Consider the following 24,123-nt stretch of genomic DNA (forward strand, 5'->3'; position numbering starts at 1 on the left):
GACTTAGGGGCCAGTGGAGGTAGCTGGCTAGTAAGCAATTTAGTCAGGATGGCGGTGGGGTTACCCAGTTTTATTTCTCGGCATGCTCCCTGCCAAGTGAGACATGCATTGTGTCTGCAGTACAAGCAGGTCTAGCTAGCTAGATGCCTTGAGAGCCTAAGGAATGATTACGGAACGGGTGGATCAAGGACAGAGAGAGATTGAATAACTACAGCATACAGGGATGTAGCAGAGGTGGGACCCACCTCTCAGCTCATTTCCTCAATCCTTTATTCACAATGGAAAAAGGTAAATAGCAGGGTCCTCCAAGGATCTGTATGGGGCCTGTGCTGTTCAATATATTCATAAATAATCTGGAAAAGGAGGTGAACAGTGAGGTGACAAAATTTGCAGATGATACAAAATTACTCAAGATAATTAAGTCCACAGCTGATGGTGAAGCGTGGCAAAGGGATCTCCCTAAACAGAGTGACTGTGTGACAAAATGGCAAATGAAATTCAATGTGAATAAGTCCAAAGTAATGCCCATTGGAAAATATAATCCCAACTATACATACAAAATGATGGCGTCTAAATCAGCTGTTACCACTCAAGAAAGATCTCAGAGTCATTGTGAATAGTTCTCTGAAAACATCCATTCAGTGTGTGCAGTGGCAGTCAAAAAAGCTAACAATGTTAGGGACCGTCAGGGAAGGGATAGATAATAAAACAGAAAATATCATAATGCCACTATATAAATCCAGGATCTGCCCATACCTTGAATACTGCGTGTAGTTCTGGTTATCCCATCTCAAAAAAGATGTAGTAGAATTGGAAAAGATACAGAGAAGGGCAACAAAAAGGATGAGGGGTATGGAACAGCTTCCGTATGAGGAGAGATTAAAAAGACTGGGACTATTCATTTTAGAAAAGAGAGAACTTGGGGGTTTGGGGAGAGTAGATAGAGATCTATAAAATTATGAATGGTGTGGAGAAAGTAAATAAGGAAGTGTTATTTACCCCTTCACATAACACAAGAACCAGAGGTCACCCAATGAAATTAAAAGGCAGCAGGTATAAAACAAACTTAAGGACTTACTTCTTTGCACAATGCACAGTCAACCTGTGGAACTCATTGCCAGGGGATGTTGTGAAGACCAAAAATATAAATGGGTTCACAAAAGAATTAGATAAATTCATGGAGGATAGGTCCATCAATGGCTATTAGCCAAGATGTTGAGGGATGCAATCTCATGCACTGGGTGTCCCTAAACCACTGATTGCCAGAAGCTGGGACTGGACGACAAGGAATAGATCTCTCGATATTTGCCCTGTTCTGTTCATTCCCTCTGAAGCATGTGGCACAGGCCACTATCAGAAGACAGGATGTTGACTAGATGGACCATTGGTCTGACCCAGTATGGCCATTCTCATGTTCTTATGTTAGGAGACCAAGCAGGAATGGAAAGAAGGACAGATTCCTTAAAAGTCTTCCCTTCTAGGAGCAGGAGAGCCAGGCATGCTCAGTGAACAGGTTGTAGTGGTAGGAGGGAGTTTTGTCATTAGAAATACTGTGTAGATGGCTGGGAATGTGATGACAGTGAAAACTGTGAGGGTATTTGCCTAGTGGGTGTGAAGGTGTCAGATCTTATGAGCCATATACTATGGATTGTTTTTTAGAGAGATCTCAGAAAGAGCCTGTGGTCGCAGTACGTGCTGTACCAATGACATAGGGGATTGCAGGCGAGAGCTCCTGGAAGCTAAATTTAGACAAGGTAAAAAGCTTAAGTCTAGGTCTTTGATGGTAGTTTTCTGTGATGGGGAGGAGCTCCAGGGACTGGAGATAGCAAAGGTACTGACAAAGTGTTACCACGTGCCTGTGTGTGGCAGGACAGAGTTCCCAGAGACTGGGGAGATTGGGGTGAGAGGTGGGGGTCTGGCAGCACCCTGTGGGGGTATGCTGTAAGGAGCAGATGTAGCCATGTATCAGGTGGTCTGACCACACCTGAAGGTTGGTTATACCAGGTGATGTGTACAAATCAAGCGGTATTTAATCTGGCCTTTGCCTTGTGCATGTCAAGGGGGATGCCTTCAGCTATAGAGAAGACTTTCCCCCAGCCCAGAGGATACATTTGTGCTACGGGAAGGAAAAAACAAAACACTGCATGAACGTGAGTCTGTTCCCCAGCACTCTCTCAGGACAATGCAGTGATGCTGGGCTCGCCAGGCCACGGTCTCTGAATGCACTGCCAGATGCAGCCACCTCTTCCCCAATGCACCCTGCCCCCGCCTAGACTCTAGCTCTTGAGGCTTCCCACAAGCACTTGCTGCTGGAAGTTTTCTGTTTCCAGGGCTCACATTCAGCTCTGACTTAAGTGGCTGCCAGTCCTGTCCCAGTCAAAATTACACCCGCTTATGCTGGGGCTTCAGACTTGGAAGGAATTGGCTAGCCTTGTTTGCTCCCTGAGGAGTGCAGATAACAGGGCACCCACGTGCCTATTTAACTCTTTGCCATCGAGCTTTCGTGAAAGTCACATCATAACCACCAAGTCAATTGCTGGCTTATCTACACGTTTTCAGCAGGCCTAATGCTTCTAAATCGTGTTAACCAAAGCCTGGCCTTCAGCCCGACCTTTACACTCCCCCCGCCGCTGTGACCCTCCCTTCTCTGCCAGAGAAGTTAGTAGGGGAGGCTAATCTCCTCCTCAGGATCTTGCTCTGCTCTGATGGCAGGCCAGCACTCACTGGATAAAGAGCTGGGATAAAGCTGCGAGAGAGACTGCTGGCTCAGGCTCAGCTTACTGTTTTATTGCAGTGACTCTGCTACAAGGCATTTATGGGATTAGGGCCAGTAAGATCACTGCAGGCAGAGACAAAACAGTCTTGTCCTCTAAGAAGCCATGGAAAAATGGCTTGGCCTGTTTAACTCCCATGATCCTCCAAGTTTGGGTTCGTGGTCTGCTGAGGGAGGATTAGAGCCAACATTGCTCACCCTGCAACCAGTGTTGGTGGATGACCCAACACCCGCATCAAAGGTGGGACGGGCAAGGCACAGGCTGGATGGGCAGCCACTCATTGTGCCCCATGTCAAGACAGCACAGTAATGCTGGGGGGGTTCCACTGCATGAAGCACCTGTGCCTGGCCCAGAGGGCCCCACCCTCAGAAGCATGGGCCATCTGAGGAGACCAGCCATCCAGAAGACAAGTTCCATAGCCCATCCACAGACAGCTGTGGAGATCAGGGGCAAAGAGAGACAAGGATGCCTCGGGAAATAGATGTGGGGTCTGCTTTGCTGATGCATGGAAGGGAGGCCAAACAATTCATATCCTAAGGCACAAACACATCTAAGGTTGGGCCTGAGTCAGAGGGTATAGTAAGGTCATGGGAATGAGAAATTCCTTCACCCCAAAATGTCATTTGCTTTTAGACTGTTGTCATTAGAGAACCCCATGAGAGTCCCATCCAGACAGCCTCATGTGGATGAGAACGAACTGGTATTTAATACCAAAAGATACCTCATTGGGGGCATGCAAATACATCGCGCTCTCCTCCTCCTGCAGCAATGACAGTGGCATGATCCAGAGTTGCCCATTAAGTAAGGTCCCTTTTAGCTACTGGAATCTTCGACCACTCTGTCTGTTTGGTTGACTATCCAGGATTGCTTAATAAGAGAAGAAAGAACACAAATTATTTATCCGCTAACCTCCTCCCCCACTCCATCCCAGCCTCCTGCAATCTGAAATGTAACCATGTCAACATTTTTGCCACCTAAGTGGTCATGGAAACTGACACGCAAACTCCTGTGCTTCCCAAAGCATCTTATACATTGACATGAAATTCTTGGCAGATGTCACTAAACTCCTCTGCTTTTGGTGACAATATTGTTTCCACATTAACTAATGGATTTCAAAAGTGGGGAGGACAGGGGGAATCAGAGGGAACGTGACAGAGATAAAGGATTGGAAATGTGGCATAAATAAAATATGTGCTGGAATGTGCTGTCAAGATTTCATTGCCACTTGTTTGGGAGGAGCCACCCATAACTCACTCCTAGCTGTGCCACTTGCCCCAAATGCACAGTATTAAAAACCTGACAACACTCCCACCCTGGCACAGGCTGAAAATGTGATGAAGCTGACTGGTTGTCTTGTTATCCAACAACGTGATAGGACACCATAAGCAATTTACATCTGCTTTAATATACATCCCTCCTTTTCATTACCACAAACTCCTTCTCGAGGCGGAACGTGCTGCCTCTCAGCCCCTGTGCGTGATGACCTGTTAAAGCTCAGCTCCGCTTTCAGAGCTGGTCAAGTCTGGAGGGATCAAATGTCCCAGCCTTGAGCCTGGGTTTGAGGAGCAAAGGCTGGCCAAAGCGAGGGGCACATGTAGACCCAATGTAAGAAGCTGCCCCTATCTATTGCCCAGCAGGAGGACCACATGGGGGAATGTGAGCCGGAACCCGAATTAGCTCCTTGTCCACTGAGCTGGTAGGAACTGGCTGCAACTCAGTCCATCCAGACCAGCGGTTCTCAAACTGTGGGTCAGGACCCAAAGTGGGTCGCGACCCTGTTTTAATGGGGTCTCCAGGGCTGGTGTTAGATTTACCGGGGCCAAAGCTGAAGCCTGGGGGCTTCAGCCCTGGTTGGCGGGGCTCAGGTTATAGGCACCCTGCCTGGGTCTGAAGCCCCTGAGCTTCGGTTTTGGTCCCCCCACCCGCACTCGAGCGGGCTCAAGCTTTGGTCCCTGCTCCTGGAGTCATGTAGTAATTTTTATTGTCAGAAGGGGGTTGTGGTGCAATGAAGTTTGAGAACCTCTGATCTACACCCTTTTAATCCCATGAGGGATGGATAGGGGAGGGGGAGCCAGGGTCAGAGAGCAGTTAATTTTACAGCTGCAAGAGTGGCCCCTGCTAACCAGGGTGGAGAAGTGACCCTCAACAAGGGACCTCACCTCACTCCTGTCCGGAGGGTGCGGCAGAGGTGCAATGGACTGTGTGCATGTGTCCAAAAAGTGAGATCACTGCAGAGTGTATCTGGCTGCAGAAAGACAGGGGTTATCTCCCAAGGCACCAGCCCGCCAGACGAATCCTGAACAATCTGCTAGCCAGCCCCCTTCCTTCAGAGAACTCTCCTGTACTTCAGAGACATTAAACCGGAGCAGAGGGCAGCTGGGATTCTAACCCCAGTGGATCTCCCCCTTCGGTTAAGGATGGCGCAAAGCCAGGAGATGGTTGAGCTCTCCTTTGGGAAGGAGGCAGATTGGGGAAAGGAGGAATATTTATCCTTTGAGGAACCATCCCAGGCTTTTTTGGCAGCAGTGGGAGGTTCTTCCCCAAACCAGCTTGCTGAGTCCTCGCTGGTACTGGGAGCCTTCTGACTTCTGCTGAGTCATTTACCTCTGGCTTCCTTTCTCCCAGTCTCCTTTCCCCATCTTTATCAGCAGCTAATGAAATAGGCCAGGAGAGACCCAATCCGTACAGTAATTAAATTTACTTAGTGGGTATTCAGCTGGAGTAATGAGAAGTTTAATTCAATGATTAGTTTTTTCTTTCATTAATTAAAAATGGAACAATGGCGCAATTACACTGGGCTGAACTGATTCTTCTCTTAGAGAGATGCTGATGGGAGAGGGAAGTTTGTTCTTTTCTCCTCCCTTAAAAGAAATCTGTTCGGCTCCTCGCAGTCCTGCACCTATCTGGGCCCCTCTCCAAAGACTGCAATAGACCAGGGTGAGTGTGTGTCCGAGTGCATGGCTGATCCGAGGCCAGTGTTATGCAGTGCTGCCTGACCTGGCTGGAGGTGACTCAGCCACAGACAGAGGCAGTTAGAGGAGTGCAAGGAACAGCTCGTGACTGGGGCTGGTTCAGGGCACTCCAGCTTCAGGGAGCACTGGAGGGGACGAGAGCTTTCTCAAGCAGTGGGATCTGCTTAAAAAGATCATGGTGGACTGTAGCTGGGACTGAGGCCTGGTGCTTGGAGTTGTGTGGGACTCTGAAGTGGTGCAAGATAGCAAATGTTGGGGCTGCAGCCTGGTAGGGTGGTCTCTGGGACGATGGAGGGCATCTTGGCTAGCAGAGGGCATCTAGACATGTGGAAGTCATCCCAGAGGGCAGACTAAATAACCCCAGTACAACTGGCCCCTTTGTTGGAAGGATGAACAGAAAGGCCAAGGACCAAAAGGGCCTGGAAGCTGAGTTCCCCTCCCCTCCCTAGAGATGCTCCCTCTTGGTCACAGGTGGGTGTCAGGTCCCTCTGTCAGCCAAGCCCATTCACATGGACTGGATTCAGTTTGGAACAAACCCTGCCAAGGTCTGTAATCCCGGCTGCTGCCTTCCCTCTGGTACGCACATCATTGCCGGCCAACCCTCTAGAATGGCTGGGCTAAGGCTGGGGCTGGGCTAAGCCTGTGGGCCTCTGCCCCACTGACAGCCTCTGCAAGGAAGGGTTAGCAAGGAGGCTGCAGCAAGGCGAGGCATGAAGGCGCTCAGCGGTTCAGGGGTTTGAGGCATTGAAAAGCTGTGGAAAATTGTTTTCCAAAGGGCTCATCTGATGAGACTCAAGGCCTGTGCGCATGTCTTGGCATAGGGCAGGCCCTGCCAGGCTGAGTGCCTTTCTGCATGAGTGCATGCGTGTATGCTGCTAAACCTGAGAGGCCACTTGTTCCTGAACCCGAGGGGGGAACTCAGCTCAGCCCATCAGACTCTTTCATTTTCTCCTTTGCAAACAAATTAGTAGAGCTGCAAGCAATGCTGGAGCTGGGCAGACAGGTGCTTTGCTCTCTGTGTTTCACAGTCTCTCCTCTCCTTAGCCCTCCCTCCTCTCTCTTTCCTTTTTTTTTCTCCACCTCGGCCTTACTTCCTCCATATTCCTCCATTTTCTTTTTCTTCTCTTCCCAGCCTCAATCCTTTTCTTTCCTGGTCTTCGCCATCTCGTTCCCCTCTCTTGAGCTCTCTGGCTCCCATTTAAAAATTCAGGGCCTGACTCAATAACATTAATGCTGCTCTGGAAATATGAATGGGCCTTGAAGGGGCAGGAGATGGTTTTGAGATAAGGAGGGAGTATGAGAATAGCTGCTAAGAATAACCTCTGTGCAGGGGCCTTCCCCCGCTGGTATAGAAGTGGCTTAATGGCTCTCTATCAGCCCAGAGCGGGGAGGGAGAAGGGGATGGGGCCGGGGCCAAGAGTAGGGAGGGAGGAGATGATGAGCCACGAGTAAGGATGGCCAGAGCACGCTTCACTACAGCTCGTCTCTGTGGTGGGTCTGTAGGAAGTTACAAAAGGCAGAGCATGAGATAGAGTCACTCTATGGCTGCTCTAACTTACCCTGAGCTGAGCAAGCCCCCAAAAAACAGAGCGCAGAGGTCTCTTAAAGCCACCTTTGTGCTGCTCCAAGATCATGAGTAGCTGAGAATCGGAGTGATGGATTTCAATGTGGAATAACAGTTAGAGGGATTTTACTTGTATTATTTGGTTGCTAGGCTTGGAATTTGATTGGAAAATAAGTTGTTGGGTTGTTCCCCCTTGGTAATAATTATTTTATCCTGTTCAGGGCTTTTCTGAAACAACTCCCCCCAAAACCAATGAATATCTGCATGCACATTCATCTGAGTGAGCAGCAATCACCTTCTACCCGATCTGCTGTTCCCTGCCGAGCCCTCTGGTAACAGAAATGCGCTGTGCCGCCCCTGAAGTGACTAGGCAGGTGGAGAGGCAGAGAGCAAGGGGATTAATGAAGGGAATTTAAAGCAGTGCATCTGGTTGGTGAGGCCTGTGGGGCTGAGGGCGAGAAAGAGGGGAGGCAGAATTGTGGATGTGCTTGCAGAATTACGCTTGTGCAACAAGTGTTACTTTAAACAGATCAGCATTTCTGAGCTCCCTGGGATAGATAACCAAGGGCTGGGGAAAGGACTGAGGCTTTGAGCAGCTATGAATAAACATATGCGGTGCTTCAGCTGCAATTCTGTGAGGGGCTCACTAATCGGTCTTTGTTCTGTTGGGTTATTTATTTAGACCTCTTGATGGTGCCCCTTAAGGGTCGCTAGTGGGTACTGGCCAGGGGGCTACAGCCTCCGAATTCCAAGGCAGCTGTGCTGTGGGTGGCACAAGCCATCAGTTTGGGTGACAGCTTGGGAATTCGATCAGATCCAAATCCCAGACAGCGGGTCGAAAAGTAAGAGCCTTTATTTTTACTTGTAAACTGCTGAGGAATTTGGCTTTTATCTCCTCCTTTGCTGGTCGTTTGGAAAGGTCCCCCCAGCCTCCTGCCAGGGATAACAAATGGACCTTTTGGAGGACAGAACTTATATCAGGGCTTCTCCTCCCTCTTGGAACTTATTTCTTCTGTAAGATGTTTCTGCCACTTGAGTGCACTTGGATGAAAGGGGAGTCCCTGTGCTACGAGGGAGCCGTCATAGTAGGGAATGGTGTAAACTCTGGGCATTAGGGAGCTGCCAGCTAGAGCAGTCCCAGTCTCTGCCAGCAGGAAGCACAGTAGGAAGGAGTATAGCACGCTGCTGTGTGGGAGCTGCCAACTTTTCAGTTCCACCTGCCACCAGAAAGAGTCAACTAGGGATAATCGTAGGCGCATTGAGTGAGAGGGTTCCGAGCTGCTCCAATCCCAATCTCTCCCAGCAGGTGTCATTGTGGAGAACGGTGTAGGAGTGCTGTGTGGGAGCTCCCAGATAAGAGCATCCATGCATTCTTATTGTACTCCCCGCACATACTCTGTGCGGTTGTAGGAAGTGGCCTTTCAGCAGAAAAGGGATTTGAAATTTGGCCATAAATATTTGGTGTGGGTGGAAGATTGAAATGCAGGTCCCTGTTCACAGTCAGTTTCCCCACTTCTTCTAGAGCTGGATTAAATAAGTAAATAAATACAACTTTTTAGCCCTTTAAAGTCATAGAATTGTAGAAATGAAAAACGTAATAAAGCAGATAAAGAAGTTGTTTCCCAGGTTTTAGTACTTTCCCCAGGCTCCTCCAGATGGAAGACAACCTTACTTTGCTTTTTAAATACAGTTTTGCAGGCCGTGTAGCTATCAAGCGGGCCTTTTGGTTTATGCTGGATTTTACTTTAGGGTTATTATAGTATTTCTGGAGTCATTATGATATGCACCCGAAAGCATCTCTGTACTCTGTACTGGAATGAGACCACATAAGTTTCCATGCCCATTTGTACAATAATGCACTAAAGAGGCCTGTTGAGTGAATGATTTGAGCTGTAAAATTTCCCCTGGTTCCATATTTTAAAACTTTGCTAATTATATATGAGTTCATAAAGAAGCCAAGTCAATAATATGCCTGTAAAGAAACTCATTCAGTGTATATGTGCACAATACATTCTGTCAGCTTGGAGAAATATTCATTTAGCTCTATCACAAATTTCCTATGTGACACTGAACAAGTTACTTCCCCTCTTCGTGCCTCAGTTTCCCCATCTGTAAAATGGGGGTAGTCCTTCTTTCTCTTATGGAAAAGTACCGTCTGCCCAAGGTATCTTCAAAATCATCCATTTTGGATGCCTCAATTTTGGGATGTCTGATTTTGAGACGCAAGTCAAATGACACAATGTAATGAACCCCCACGACCCCATTTGAAGTCAACAGGAGCTGCAGGAATAGGTGCTGGAGCACCCCCTGGCTTAGAATCATAGAATATCAGGGTTGGAAGGGACCTCAGGAGGTCATCTAGTCCAACCCCCTGCTCAAAGCAGGACCAATCCCCAACTAAATCATCCCAGCCAGGGCTTTGTCAAGCCTGACCTTAAAAACTTCTAAGGAAAGAGATTCCACCACCTCTCTAGGTAACGCATTCCAGTGTTTCACCTCTCTCCTAAAAAGTTTTTCCTAATATCCAACCTAAACCTCCCCCTCTGCAACTTGAGACCATTACTCCTTGTTCTGTCATCTGCTACCACTGAGAACAGTCTAGATCCATCCTCTTTGGAACCCCTTTCAGGTAGTTGAAAGCAGCTATCAAATCCCCTCTCATTCTTCTCTTCCGCAGACTAAACAATCCCAGTTCCCTCAGCCTCTCCTCATAAGTCATGTGTACCAGTCCCCTAATAATTTTTGTTGCCCTCCGCTGGACGTTTTCCAATTTTTCCACATCCTTCTTGTAGTGTGGGGCCCAAAACTGGAAACAGTACTCCAGATGAGGTCTCACTAATGTCGAATAGAGGGGAACAATCACGTCCCTCTATCTGCTGGCAATGCCCCTACTTATACATCCCAAAATGCCATTGGCCTTCTTGGCAACAACAGCACACGGTTGACTCATATCCAGCTTCTCATCCACTGTAATCCCCAGGTCCTTTTCTGCAGAACTGCTGTCTAGCCATTTGGTCCCTAGTCTGTAGCGGTGCATGGGATTCTTCTGTCCTAAGTGCAGGATGCTGCACTTGTCCTTGTTGAACCTCATCAGATTTCTTTTGGCCCAATCCTCTAATTTGTCTAGGGCCCTCTGTATCCTATCCCTACCCTCCAGTGTATTTACCTCTCCTCCCAGTTTAGTGTCATCTGCAAACTTGCTGAGGGTGCAATCCACACCATCCTCCAGATCATTTATGAAGATATTGAACAAAACCGACCCGAGGACCGACCCTTGGGGCACTCCACTTGATACCAGCTGCCAACTAGACATGGAGCCATTGATCACTACCCGTTGAGCCCGACAATCTAGCCAACTTTCTATCCACCTTATAGTCCATTCATCCAGTCCATGCTTCTTTAACTTGCTGGCAAGAATACTGTGGGAGACCATGTCAAAAGCTTTGCTAAAGTCAAGGAACAACACATCCACTGCTTTCCCCTCATCCACAGAGCCAGTTATCTCATCATAGAAGGCAATTAGATTAGTCAGGCATGACTTGCCCTTGGTGAATCCATGCTGACTGTTCCTGATCACTTTCCTCTCCTCTAAGTGCTTCAGAATTGATTCCTTGAGGACCTGCTCCATGATTTTTCCAGGGACTGAGGTGAGGCTGACTGGCCTGTAGTTCCCAGGATCCTCCTCCTTCCCTTTTTTAAAGATGGGCACTACATTAGCCTTTTTCCAGTTGTCCGGGACTTCCCCCGATTGCCATGAGTTTTCAAAGATAATGGCCAATGGCTCTGCAATCACATCCGCCAACTCCTTTAGCACTCTCGGATGCAGCGTATCCGGCCTCATGGACTTGTGCTCATCCAGCTTTTCTAAATAGTCCCGAACCACTTCTTTCTCCACAGAGGGCTGGTCACTCCTCCCCATGCTGTGCTGCCCAGTGCAGCAGTCTGGGAGCTGACCTTGTTCGTGAAGAGAGAGGCAAAAAAAGCATTGAGTACATTAGCTTTTTCCACATCCTCTGTCACTAGGTTGCCTCCCTCATTCAGTAAGGGGCCCACACTTTCCTTGACTTTCTTCTTGTTGCTAACATACCTGAAGAAACCCTTCTTGTTACTCTTAACATCTCTTGCTAGCTGCAACTCCAGGTGTGATTTGGCCTTCCTGATTTCACTCCTGCATGCCTGAGCAATATTTTGATACTCTTCCCTGGTCATTTGTCCAATCTTCCACTTCTTGTAAGCTTCTTTTTTGTGTTTAAGATCAGCAAGGATTTCACTGTTAAGCCAAGCTGGTCGCCTGCCATATTTACTATTCTTTCTACACATTGGGATGGTCTGTCCCTGTAACCTCAATAAGGATTCTTTAAAATACATCCAGCTCTCCTGGACTCCTGGAGTGGTTTCCACCATATACAGGGTTCAATGGCTCTCAGCACCCCCACTATACAAATTGTTACAACATGCTGGCTGCAGGCGCTCAGCCCCTTTGAGAATCAGGCCCATCTTGGTTCAACTTGTGACCTCTAATCTGAGATATCCAAGATGATTCTATGATTCTATGATATGCCACTCTTGAAAATGTAGGCCTTACTGACGTGGGGGCTCAAATCATCATTTTGAGTTCAGTGGAGCTGCATCAATCACACCAGTTCAGGATCTAGTGCTCTGTCATCTTGCGAGGTTTCACTCATCAATGTTTGTGTTTCATTTTTAGATACTGGGGTAGACAGTGCTAAAGAAGAGGAAAGCACTGTTGTTAGATAGAGAGCACAGGAAGGTTTCTCTTCCTTTCTTTCTTAATAGTAAATGAAAAGACTAAAAAGGCAAAACAAACCCACCCACACTCATACAAACTACCTTATACAAACATTTATGGGCTGTGGAAACCTAGGAAATAGAAATTGACATTGGGATCATCCTCTGCCAATGGGTTTCTTCTCCCGCTGTGAACTTTAAGTACCCTGTGCTGAACAGAATGGGTATCACTTCCTTTTACTGCTGCAATGTCCACCAATCCTACATACTCAGGCATTACAGCTTCTCGAGGCCTCTGTCAGGGAGTCCTTGACCTTCACCCCCATCCTGTTTGCGCTGTACGACTCTAGGCACCAGTGGGCTGAGTGGAGAGAGCTAGAAACTTGGACCTGCTATGCTTCATCCAGACTCAGAACGTGATTTGAACGTCACTTGGGATGTGTGTTTGAATGGAGATACAATTCCATTATGCAGAGGAGAGAATTAAGTTGTATGTCTCTCTTGTGGGGAAGAAGATACAATGGCTTTTGCTGTTTTTGTTATGCAAACATACTAATGTATGTTGTGCAACATTTTGCATTTATTACCTGCCATCCTGGAGACTGTGGAGAGCTTCTCAGCTTCAGTTTTGGTTGCTAATTTTGTGTTATTGCATCCTGGCATTTATTTAAATCCAGGGAGCACTTGGTATTGAGTAAAGTGTGAGAGTGGGTTCTGTATGTGTTATTGAAAGATGCTTCCTGTTTGGAGAGCTCTAAAGAGACAGCTACCCCTGTCCTCACTTACAGACATGCCTTAGCTAATACAGGATTGATAAAGGGCCAGCGCCTCTGGTAAGAAGATTGCCGCCTCTCTGCTGAGGTTCAGAAGGCGGTCAGTTCAGTCTGCTGCGTCTTGCTAGAATTCCCAAGCTAAGCATGCTCAGGAATGGTCAATGTTTGGCAAGCTACTAGGAGATCTCCATGTGTAAGAGGGGGAATGGTCCCGCTATTGTTGGGAATTTTCTTGGCTTAGACATTACCCTGGTGAAATGGGCTAGCGAAAGGATCTGAGTCCTTGCTCCCACTCCCTTTACTCAGAGGCCTGCCTGACCTTGAGGGCTCCCCTTCCACGCTCCTGTGTGACAGAGGCCTTGAAACCCCAACAAGGCTGGGCCCAGGAGTCCTGGGGGCTCAACCCCCAACCTTGCCATGGTCACTTAGGGCAATAGCTAGGGTGTCCCCACTCCGGGGTACTCTCTCCGCACTGGACACTTTCCTGACCCACTGATCATTATATACAGTTCAAAGCAAATACAATATATTAAACAGCAATCAATTTTAAAAAATAACGGAAAATGGGAACGGTAAAAGGAAAACACATCACCCGCTCTGCGGCACGGGGACATCACAACCAGTGTCTCTGGAATGTCAGGGTAGTTCACAGCCTGTTCCTCACAAGTCCCAGGCCTCCTACCCAGGCCTTGGCTGTGCTGCAGGGTTGCCCTGGGTTGGACACTCACTCTGGCAGGGGCCAAACACCTTCAGACTCTAGGTGGCAGGACCCTTCCCCCCAGTGTCACCATCCACCCACCGTCAGGGTTATGATTCCCCCCAAGTCTGGCCTACAAGGCCTCTTGGCTGGGGGAATCTCCCTGCGCTGGGCCTGCTGCCCAGGGTCCCCCTCGCTCTCCCCAGCTGCTTATCACACCCGACTCTGGACTGCTTCAGCCCCAGCTCCAGCTCCACTCTGCCTCAGCACGGCTGCTGCTCTGCCTCCAACTCCCTGGGCTGCTTCTCTGGCCTCTCTGGTTCAGGCTGCTGCAGCTCTCCTCCCAGCACAGGTCTGCTCCCTGGGCTGCTTCTGTGACTCTGCTCCCAGCACGGATCTGCTCCCCCTGGGCTGCTTCTCTGATTCTCTCTGGATCTGGCACAGCTCTGCCCCTCAGCTCAGCTCGGGCCCCTGCTTTCTCCTTAGCTCAGCCCCACTCTGTCTGGCCCAGGCAATTCCAGGTCACACCAAGGACGGGACCCCTCTGGCCTGCTGCCTACCTGATTAGCCTGCCCGCCCTGTCAGTCAGGCTGACCTGGAGCATTGGCCTCTCCCCATTGTTCCTGGGGACTGTTAGTCTCAGGGTCCTGATTTCACATTGACCCTTCTCCTTTCTTTGGTAATGGGAGCAAGCCAACCAAAAGCCCCCACTAAGTTTTAGTAAGGGGACAATAGTCCCCTTACACATGCAGGGCATAGGATGCTGCAAGATTGATCGGGAAGTCTCTCTTTCTGACCTTTCCATTCCTTGTCCTTGGATTCAGCACTGATGTAAGGAAGTTAAATCCTAGTGAGGAAAATAGAAAGGAGCATAAAGTCTGGCAAATGAAATAGAAAAATATAATTAGGAAGGCCAAAAAAGAATTTGAAGAACAGCTAGCCAAAGACTCAAAAAGTAATAGCAAAAAAATTTTTAAAAACATCAGAAGCAGGAATCCTGCTAAACAACCAGTGGGGCCACTGGACGATCGAGATGCTAAAGGAGCAAAGTGCTGAGCAGAAGGGATGTCATTACGGAGAAACTAAATGAATTCTTTGCATTGGTCTTCATGGCTGAGGACGTGAGAGAGATTCCCATGGGCCTTCTTTTTAGGTGGCAAATCTGAGGAACTGCCCCAGATTGAGGTGTCATTAGAAGAGGTTTTGGAACAAATTGATAAACTAAACAGTAATAAGTCACGAGGACCAGATGGTATTCACCCAAGAATTCTGAAGGAATTCAAATATGAAATTGCAGAATTACTAATTGTAGTCTGTAACCTATCATTTAAATCAGCTTCTGTACTAAATAACTGGAGGATAGCTAATGTGATGCCAATTTTTAAAAAGGGCTCCAGAGGTGAACAATTACAGGCTGGTGAGCCTGACTTCAGTACTGGGAAAACTGGTTGAAACTATAGTAAAAACAAAATTGTCAGACACATAGATGAACATAATTTGTTGGAGAAGAGTCAACATGGTTTATGTAAAGGGAAATCATGCCTCACAAATCTACTAGAATACTTTGAAGGGGTCAACAAGCATGTGGACAAAGGGCATACAGTGTACTGAGATTTTCAAAAAGCTTTTGACTAGGTCCCTCATCAAAGGTTCTTAAGCAAAGTAAGCTGTCATGGGATAAGAGGGAAGGTCCTCTCATGGATTTATAACTGGTTAAAAGATAGGAAACAAAGGGCAGGAATAAATAGTCCGTTTTCAAAATGGAGAGAGGTAAATAGTGGTGTCCCCCAGGGGTCTGTACTGGGCCCAGTCCTATTCAACATATTCATAAATTATCTGGAAAAAGGGATAAACAGTGAGGTGGCAAAATTTACAGATGGTACAAAATTGCTCAAGAAAGTTAAGTGCCAGGCAGACTGTGAAGAGCTACAAAAGGATCTCTCAAAACTGGGTGACTGGGCAACAAAATGGCAGATGAAATTCAGTGTTGATAAATGCAAAGTCATGCACATTGGAAAACATAATCCCAACTATACATATAAAATGATGGGGTCTAAATTAGTTGTTACCACTCAAGAAAAAGATCTTGGAGTCATTGTGGATAGCTCTCTGAAAACATCCACTTAATGTGCAGCGGCAATCAAAAAAGTGAGCAGAATGTTGGGAAACATTAAGAAAAGAATGAATAATAAGACAGAAAATATCATATTGCCTCTATATAAATCCATGGTACCCCCACATCTTGAATACTGTGTGCGGATGTGGTCGCCCCATCTCAAAAAAGGTATCTTGGAATTGGAAAAGGTTCAGAAAAGGGCAACAAAAATGATTAGGGGTATGGAATGGCTGCCGTATAAGGAGATATTAATGAGACTGGGCCTTGTCAGCTTGGAAAAGAGACAACTAAGGGGGGGATATGATTGAGGGCTATAAAATCATGACTGGTGTGAAGAAAGTAAATAAGGAAGTGTTATTTACTCCTCATAACATAAGAACTAGGGGTCACCAAACGAAATTAATAGATAACAGGTTTAAAACAAACAAAAAGAAGTATTTTTTCACACAATGCACAGTCAACCTGTAGAACTCCTTGCCAGAGGATGTTGTGAAGGCCAAGACTATAACAGGGTTCAAAAAAGAACTAGATAAGTTCATGGAGGATAGGACCATCAACAACCATTAGCCAGGATGGACAGGAAATGGTATCCCTAGCCTCTGTTTGCCAGAAGCTGGGAATGGGCGATAGGGGATGGATCACTTGGTAATTACCCATTCTGTTCATTCTCTCTGGGGCACCTGGCATTGGTCGGAAGACAGTGTACTGAGCTAGATGGACCTTTGGTCTGACCTGCATGGCTGTTCTTATGTTCTTATGACAGTCCTGGGAACTGAAGTGCCATGGTACAGCACCGGCAGTGACACTGCAGTCTTGCCTTTGAGCTGAGAGGGGAGTTTAGTGTCCAGGCCCATCTACTGTACTTCTTGGTCTCACTCTGCTGAGGCTGGCAGCAGTGTTGTGGACATGTGCCCTCTAGGAACTGTGCTGATGGCTCTGTGCGCTAACAGCCCACACGGCCAGCATCAGATGCTCCTGACATTTGGTCTCTACCGACCCGGGCTGGATTTGAGCCCATTCCCCAGTGGTGAGTGGCTTTGGCTGCATCTCATCAGTGTTCTGAGCCATATGGTCCCATGTCCAACCTCCGTGGGTTTTTCCAAACACCTCCGTCTGTCACTGACCACTTTAAAGGGAAAGACTCCTTCTCGGCTCACCACTGCTATCAATGACCATGTACAGTCTCAGGACCCTAGCCTGGGCGGCACAGCACACCCCCAACTCCTACTGGTGCTGGAGAACATATCAACACAAGCTTCCAAAGGAGGCTCTCCCCTCAGCTCCTTTGCACTAAGAGGCTTCCCAAGAGTTATCCAGTTGCGTCCTGGCGCCGGAGAGCCACCGCCGAATGCTTTTAATCTCAATTCTCCAAACTCTGCTAAGCTCACAAGCCTGATGCAAAGATGCTTTTTGATGAGCTGGAAGGGCCGTGTCCTCCCTGACTGCGCCCATGACACTGAGCAATTAAAATACAAGCTATAATTGGAGAGAAAAAGGGAGGGAAACAACATCCTTGTGCACAGTCATTTACTGGACTGGAACTGCCGATGTCACGCAGGCCATAATCTTTGCTCTTAGTTGGACCCAGACCAAGAAGTTCCAGGCTGAGTTCACTGAAGGGTCATTGTTACACTGCTCCTGGCTTTGTCAGTGCGCTGAGCCTGCTGGCTGCTCACTTTCCAGATTCTGTCTGTCCATCCATCCATCATTTGCTCCTGCCCCCGGCCCCTTGACAATGCTCCTTTGGGACAGAAGGGCAGGAACAGCCCCACAGAACACCCGCAGAGTAAGGCAGCTCCCTTGCTGGCACAGAATTAGAGGAATGGGGGAATACAGAACATGGGGTATGTTGGGAATAGGGAAGGGATGGGAGTGGTGGTCACCAGTGCTGCTGCACCCTGACCATTCTCTGTGCCATAGGGGACCAGGGAAGTGGGACATAAGTTAGGGCAGTCATGAAGCTTCCCTGAATTACACCAGCAGCTGGGCAGGCCTGTGGCATGAAGGTGGCTTGAAACAGCTGTGTCCCCACCTCTGCCTGCCTTGCATTGCAGTACCGAGCACAGGCACAGAGTAACAGGATCAGGCCCATGGTACATTACACTCCTTAACTGCAAAGCTCTTCCTCTTGGGTTCGGTTTAACAGCAGCCATTAGGCAGCAAAGATGAGGCCTGGCTCCCATTTGTGTATCTGGGAGCTTAACGTCTCCGCTTCAGGCTGAAGGGGAAACTGCACAGAGAAATCCACAGGCGAGAGGAAATGCAGGGCATTGTAGGCTCTGGGCGAGCTGCCCCTGGGGTGGGGCAGGCAGGCTGTGCAAGATGGCATCCTGGTCGGAGTGAAAGAAGGGGCTCTGTGCTGGACTGGCTATGCAGCTCCCCCACTCCTCCCTTTCCTCCTCCCTGTCCCATACTTTCCTTTGGATTCCCTTTTCTTGGCAACTTCTCCCATCAGCAATATTTTCTTCCTTCCTCTCATTTTCCCCCATTCTCACCTCCCTTCTTTAGGACTCTTCCACTCCCCAGTTTTGCACCTTCCTTCCTGAATCTTTCTCTTTCCATCACTCTCTCCTTCCTCCTTTCTTCCCACCTCTCTCTCTTTCATTTCCCCTAGCCTGCCTTTCAAAAGGAAAAAACCCAGACAGGAACTGAACCAGCCCAATTTAGCACTGCTGGGGTTGAAAGTTTATCATCTGTGATCGAAGTATCTGCACTGAGGCCTTGATGTGCCACCTGTGTGCGATTTTGAATTCGAGTTTGCATGCTCCCTGCGACTCATGTAGGTTCGCACAAGCTGTGTTTCAATTTATATCTCTGTCTCTCTATATTTTTAAAGCCGCAGCTAATATTGATTTAGTAACTCAAGTGTTGGAATTTCATCATGCCAGGGAGAATGCATCAAATAAGACACAGTAGTTGTTTAACTCCAAATGTAGGTCCTGGTCTATGGGGTGTATTTTGCTTTAAGAACTGATTTGGGGGAAGATAGATACTGAAGGACATTTGCATTGGGGTGATGGTCGGGGTTGAGAAGAAGCACTGAAGTTATGAGTAGGCTTTCCCCAAGTTCCCTGAGAGTATCCTCTCTGCTCCCCAAGCCCTTTCCTTGGTGGCCCCATCAGCCCTGTTTCATTCAGTACTTTACACAGCTCACACAAGAAGTGTGGTCTGGGCATAGCCTTGGAGACTCCTAGAGCAGCGTGTGCACTGGAGCACAGCTTGGAAAGCATTCCTACCAGTGCCAAGCGAACCCCAAATGTTTGGATGTTTCAGTTGTTTATTAGGGAAGCCCCCAAAGTAAGATGTTTAGCTACACCTCTCAGGGCTGCAGACCTGAGCTTGGAGTCTTGCACCAACAAACTTCCTTAGGAGACCGCAGATAACTGCTGACTCTGGTCAGGCTTCACATGCACTTTTCTCAGGAGCTTTAGCCTTCCTAGGGCTGGGATTGGAAGAAGGAAGGGCAGGAGCAAGTGCACAGAAGCATCACAGATAGGCTGGGCCCATCTGCCCTTAAAGGAGCCAGTCCCATCTGTGGCATAGTTAGGTCACCTCCCCAGGTGGGGCAAATGAAGGTCATGTGACCCAAACAGGCCTTCTGGGGAAGAGATAAGAGCAGAGGCCTGTGGCAGAGCTTGGGGAAGTTTGGGTAAGAAGTATCAGGGTGGCAGGTTATAGAGCAGGGAGACAGACCCTCAGACAGGATGGGCCTGGTCCAGCCAGAGATAGGGGAGAAGACTCTTAGTTCTGTTTGTTTAGGGCTTCTAGGGGAGAGACATCCTTGAGTTCTGTGCTTGAAAAGCTTTGTTGTCCGCTTGTGTGAGCTGGCGGAGGGAAAGTCAAAAGGACTGGGGCAAAGAGTTTATTGAGGAGCCCTGAGAAAGGGAAACTGAGGTAGCGTTGCTGCAGAGCCCCCCCATGCCGGGAGGCAGCACTCTGGCCGTGGCTGCCGTGTTAGAACAAGAAATAATCTTTAGAAATATGTATCTGAATGCTTATACAAAAGGTATCAAGACTAGTTTGGTTAGGAGTGAATTTGGGACAGAATTTCAAGTTGGATCATACTGGCTCCAAAGCAGTTTGCTCTGCAAGCTCTATCTCTAAAGCACATAGGAGAGCGGAGCCCAGAATGCAGGATAATGCCCTCCCCTTACCAGAGTTTCCTGGGTTCTTGGCTCTCAACCAGAGCTTTATACCCCCCCCCCCCCCCGAACCCTGTGTGCTTTGTCTGTAGCAAAGTATCCAGCTTTGTGTCTGGGGATCTCCAGTGATTCCAGTTCCTGGGTTTCATGCCAGCCTTTTACCTGGTGTTGTCACCTGGATTCATGCCCCTCCCCTGGAACTTAGTGCTCAAGCAAACTCAAAATCACAAAGCCACACTCAAGGGAAGCCCCTGAGTTTAACCTGGTTTAGGTGCTAACTCACAAATTAGCCCTTGTTCTCTGGGATGGTTTGAGGGGCATGGGGAGCACTGGGTGAACTGAGCTGCCTTGTGTCTGTAATGACACTTATAGGCAGAAAGAAAAGGAGGACTTGTGGCACCTTAGAGACTAACCAATTTATTTGAGCATAAGCTTTTGTGAGCTTTATGCATCCGATGAAGTGAGCTGTAGCTCACGGAAGCTTATGCTCAGATAAATTGGTTAGTCTCTAAGGTGCCACAAGTACTCCTTTTCTTCATGGGGAGATAGTTTTACTTTGTGTAATAACCCATCCACCCCCCACTGTTCCTCAGATGTTCTTGTCAACTGCTGGAAATGGCCCACCTTGATTATCACTAAAGGTGTGTCGGTCGTCGTCCCTCCCCCCCGCACTCCTGCTGGTAATAGCTCACCTTAAGTGATCACCCTCATTAGAGTGTGTATGGTAACACCCATTGTTTCATGTTCTCTATGTATATAAATCTCCCCACTGTATTTTCCACTGAATGCATCTGATGAAGTGAATTGTAGCTCACGAAAGCTTATGTCCAAATAAATTTGTTAGTCTCTAAGGTGCCACAAGTACTCCTTTTCTTTTTGCAAATACAGACTAACACGGCTGCTACTCTGAAACTTATAGGCAAGCAAGTTTCACGTGGTCATATTTTGGGATTTTGCAAAGCTCCCTAGCACTGTTTGCAAGAGGGGGGACTCCCCTTATGCCATGACTATCTGAGCAGGGAGGATACCCTGGTTGCTCCAGTGTTTTCTATGGGAAATGTTGTTTCCAAGAGGATTCACACATGCTCAAGGTCCTTACAGGAAGGACAGTTCTTAGTGTTTAAATACAGTGAAACTTGGGCAAGAAATCGCCCTTATTGCACAATTGCATATTTTAAGAGCCCACCCCAAAGTATGCTGGGCCAAACCTGCCCTAGGTGTAACTCCACAGGGGAGGTGACTTTACCCCACTAAGTACTATTCTGCTCCACCTGGATTAGGAAATTACTTCTATTAAGTAACTGCTTCTGGTTGGTCTTTGGAGTGGTCACTTAAGACAGCCTCAGCTGTAATATATTTGCCATTTTTCTTCTCACTCAGCTCCCTGATCCTGTCTTTCTGTGTCCCTGTTTTTCTTCCCATACAGCCCTATTTACAGCATTCAGATATCAGCCTGGGTGAGGCTTATGCTCAGTTCAGCTCATTTTTGATGAGGGGAGGAGAAAGTTATTTGAAACCTGTTTAACTTTCCTGGTGCTTAATTTCGCAGTCTAATTTCCCTTTAACAGCAGAAGCCAAGTGTCTCTCTCTCTCTTCTGTTAAATGCAATGCAAGCTCTGATTGTGATATCATTTCCTTCTCAGTGCATGACTGGAAAGCAAAGGAGAGGACTACGTCCATTGAGCTTCTGGCAGCCAATTGGCCTGCATCCTGACACCATCTGACTTGGGTATGTGTGGGTTTTTCCCCATGACATGGGGGTTTGATGCTATTGTGTTGCAGAATGTATAACGCTCAATGATCTGTTGCTAGACACAAACATGGGCTTGTCTGTGTTGCTGTAAGATGGGCAGAAATTCCTTCCTGCTATAGTCTGCCATCAGTCCCCAATTACTTGCGTGTTGAGGAAATGTAGAGTTCTTCAGGAGGAATGCAGAAAATTCCATTCTTTTGGCTGAGGGTGGGAAGCTGCTCCTCATATATTTCACCATAAGTGGGGGTATCTGGGAAGTTGGCGTCATGCTTAGTTGGGATGGATCTCCAATGTGTCTGATATTTGGACAACTCCTTGAAAAATACCATCATTACAATCTGGTTAGATTGCATATTGGGGGAAACTTTCTAATGATAAGGATAGTTAAGCACCGGAACAGGTTCCCTAGGGAGGTTGTAGAATCCCCATCACTGGAGGTTTTTAACAACAGGTTAGACAAACATCTGTCAGGAATGATCTAGGTGTACTTAATCCTGCCTCAGAGAGCTGGACTAGATGATCTCTTGACGTTCTTTCCAGCCCTACATTTTTATGATTCTGTCCTATCACCTGTAGGATATTCCTCCATCATTAAACAAGATTGGTTCTCTATAAGGTCTATATTATGCCGATCACAGAAACGGCTGCCCGCTGCCTGAGCTAAGTGTAGATCCCCCCTCCACTGTAATGCAGGGGATGTTGGCCAGACAAGCTCTTAATTCTGTCTGAGGGCAAGCAACAGTGACCTCAAACGACTGTGCTTTGTGAGATGTCTCTATTACAGTCACACGACATCGTGACGACTCAGCCTGCTTCCCAGCTTTCTCTCTAGGACAGTCGAAAGAGACAGGAGCAGGTTTTGGCTTGTACTATACATACAAGATCCTAGACTAAAATCTGTGAACTGTCAGTTTGATATAGGCAATGCGTGAGACAGCAAACATCAGAGCTGACTGGGTCTAGGCAATTTCCCAGCACGACAGTCCTCTGGAGAGAACAAAGAGATGGTTCAATGCAGAATGGAATTTAGTTTCCTAATGGGGAAAAAAAAAATCAGGATGATTCAGGCATCTCTTTACATCGAGCTGGGGAAAACCATAATTCAGGTTGGATCTGCCCTAATCTGAGGTGAGCTGGTGGGAAGCGCTCTGATCTGTGGCTGCTTTCGAAGGCAGAGCTGTATCTGTACCATGGGTTAGCCAGTGAGGAACCATCTGCTCAGGCCTGCTTCAGAAGGGGAACTGTGTTGCTAATCTGGGGCTGGCTGGCAGGCAGTGTCCTTCCCCAGGCCTGTTTTAGAAAGGAGGGAACATGAACAATGAACTGGTGCTGGCTGTCAGGTTTGTCACACGTTTGGGGTTTTTTTCCTTCTTACCCCATATTCTTTGCTCAGACCAAAGGGCAGGATTCATGGATCCGCTCACTGCAGGCAAAATGGGGACACATCCAAGGACTCCTCGTGCCCCACCGTGCACTCATGTGGATGGCTCCACGCTGTCTTTGAGGTTTCCTTTATCATCATCTATACCATGGTAGCATCTAGAGTCCAGGTGCTGTACAAGCACATAGAAAGGGACAGTCCCTGCCAAGAAAGAGCCTAAAGAGAGGAGATAAAGGGAATATTATCAACCATATTCTACAGAGGAGGAAAATGAAGGACAGGTGTCTGGGGTTTTCAGTGGGAGCTGGGGAGCTAACATCTTGGCAAACCCCAGTCATACAGATGAAGTGATTTACCCAAGGTTTGTGGTAGAGTTGGGAATTGAACACAAATGTTCATGTCCCAGTCGAGAGCCTTACCCACAAGGCCATGCTTCCACCCTATTACTGTGTGCTCTGCTTCCTCTCTAAATGGACTAAGATGTGACACGTGGCCTGGACTGACCTAAAGCAGGGGGTTGCACTCCGTGTGTGTGGGTGAGCTGGCAGATATATATCTGTGTGTGGCTCCTTCAGAGTACTGGGTGGGGAAGCCTGGGCATGCAGGGAGATGGTTACCTGTCTGGACAGGGGAAACAAAAGCCCCTTGGCTGTGTTGGTGACCATCTTTGTGGCACAGGGCAGGGACTGACCAATGTGGCCTTGCTCAGTTTCTGGTCCCTGGGGTGCTCTTTTCTACATTAAACCTGTCCTATGGCTCGGAGCTGCAAACTATATTCAGCATCAACATGCTGGGATGAAGAGAAATGATCAGTCGTCACCCTCGCACTTCATCATTATGATAACGTTAACAGAAGGCTGATTACTGGGATCATTTGTCAGCAGGCACATGTGTCTACCAATCCCGGATCGCAACAAGGTGTGCCACTACCTTGGTGTCATGCTGAATGTTTAAGGGGAACTCCACAATGGGAGGGGTTGGGGGAGAGGGTGACTATCCATCCATCAGTACTGAATGAACAAAACATGCAGATGAACCAGCATGTAGAGGACTTGGGTTGGCGTACGGCAGTCATCATATTTTATCATACTGGTGATTTAGGATTTGGAGCACCAACAGAGCCCTGCTCTGGTAGAGCCCTTTGGCTGCTCAAGGTTGTAAGCTACTGTATCGAGATGCACTGTCTCTTCAGATTAAGGATG

The 24,123-nt window shown here is 47.8% G+C and overlaps 1 protein-coding gene across 3 annotated transcripts in view; it reads left to right on the plus strand.

Annotated features, from left to right (window-relative positions):
* LINGO1 (leucine rich repeat and Ig domain containing 1) overlaps window positions 1-24,123 on the plus strand; it is a 462,452-nt gene that overhangs the window by 284,412 nt on the left and 153,917 nt on the right. For all 3 annotated transcript variants that reach the window (XR_012153954.1, XM_073303476.1, XM_073303473.1), the window contains exon 5: window positions 21,431-21,516. The gene's annotated coding sequence lies outside the window, so the exon portion shown is untranslated. The remainder of the gene's footprint in view (window positions 1-21,430; window positions 21,517-24,123) is intronic.

Source organism: Lepidochelys kempii, chromosome 10 (assembly GCF_965140265.1).
Source record: "Lepidochelys kempii isolate rLepKem1 chromosome 10, rLepKem1.hap2, whole genome shotgun sequence".
Classification (NCBI taxonomy): Eukaryota; Metazoa; Chordata; order Testudines; family Cheloniidae; genus Lepidochelys; species Lepidochelys kempii.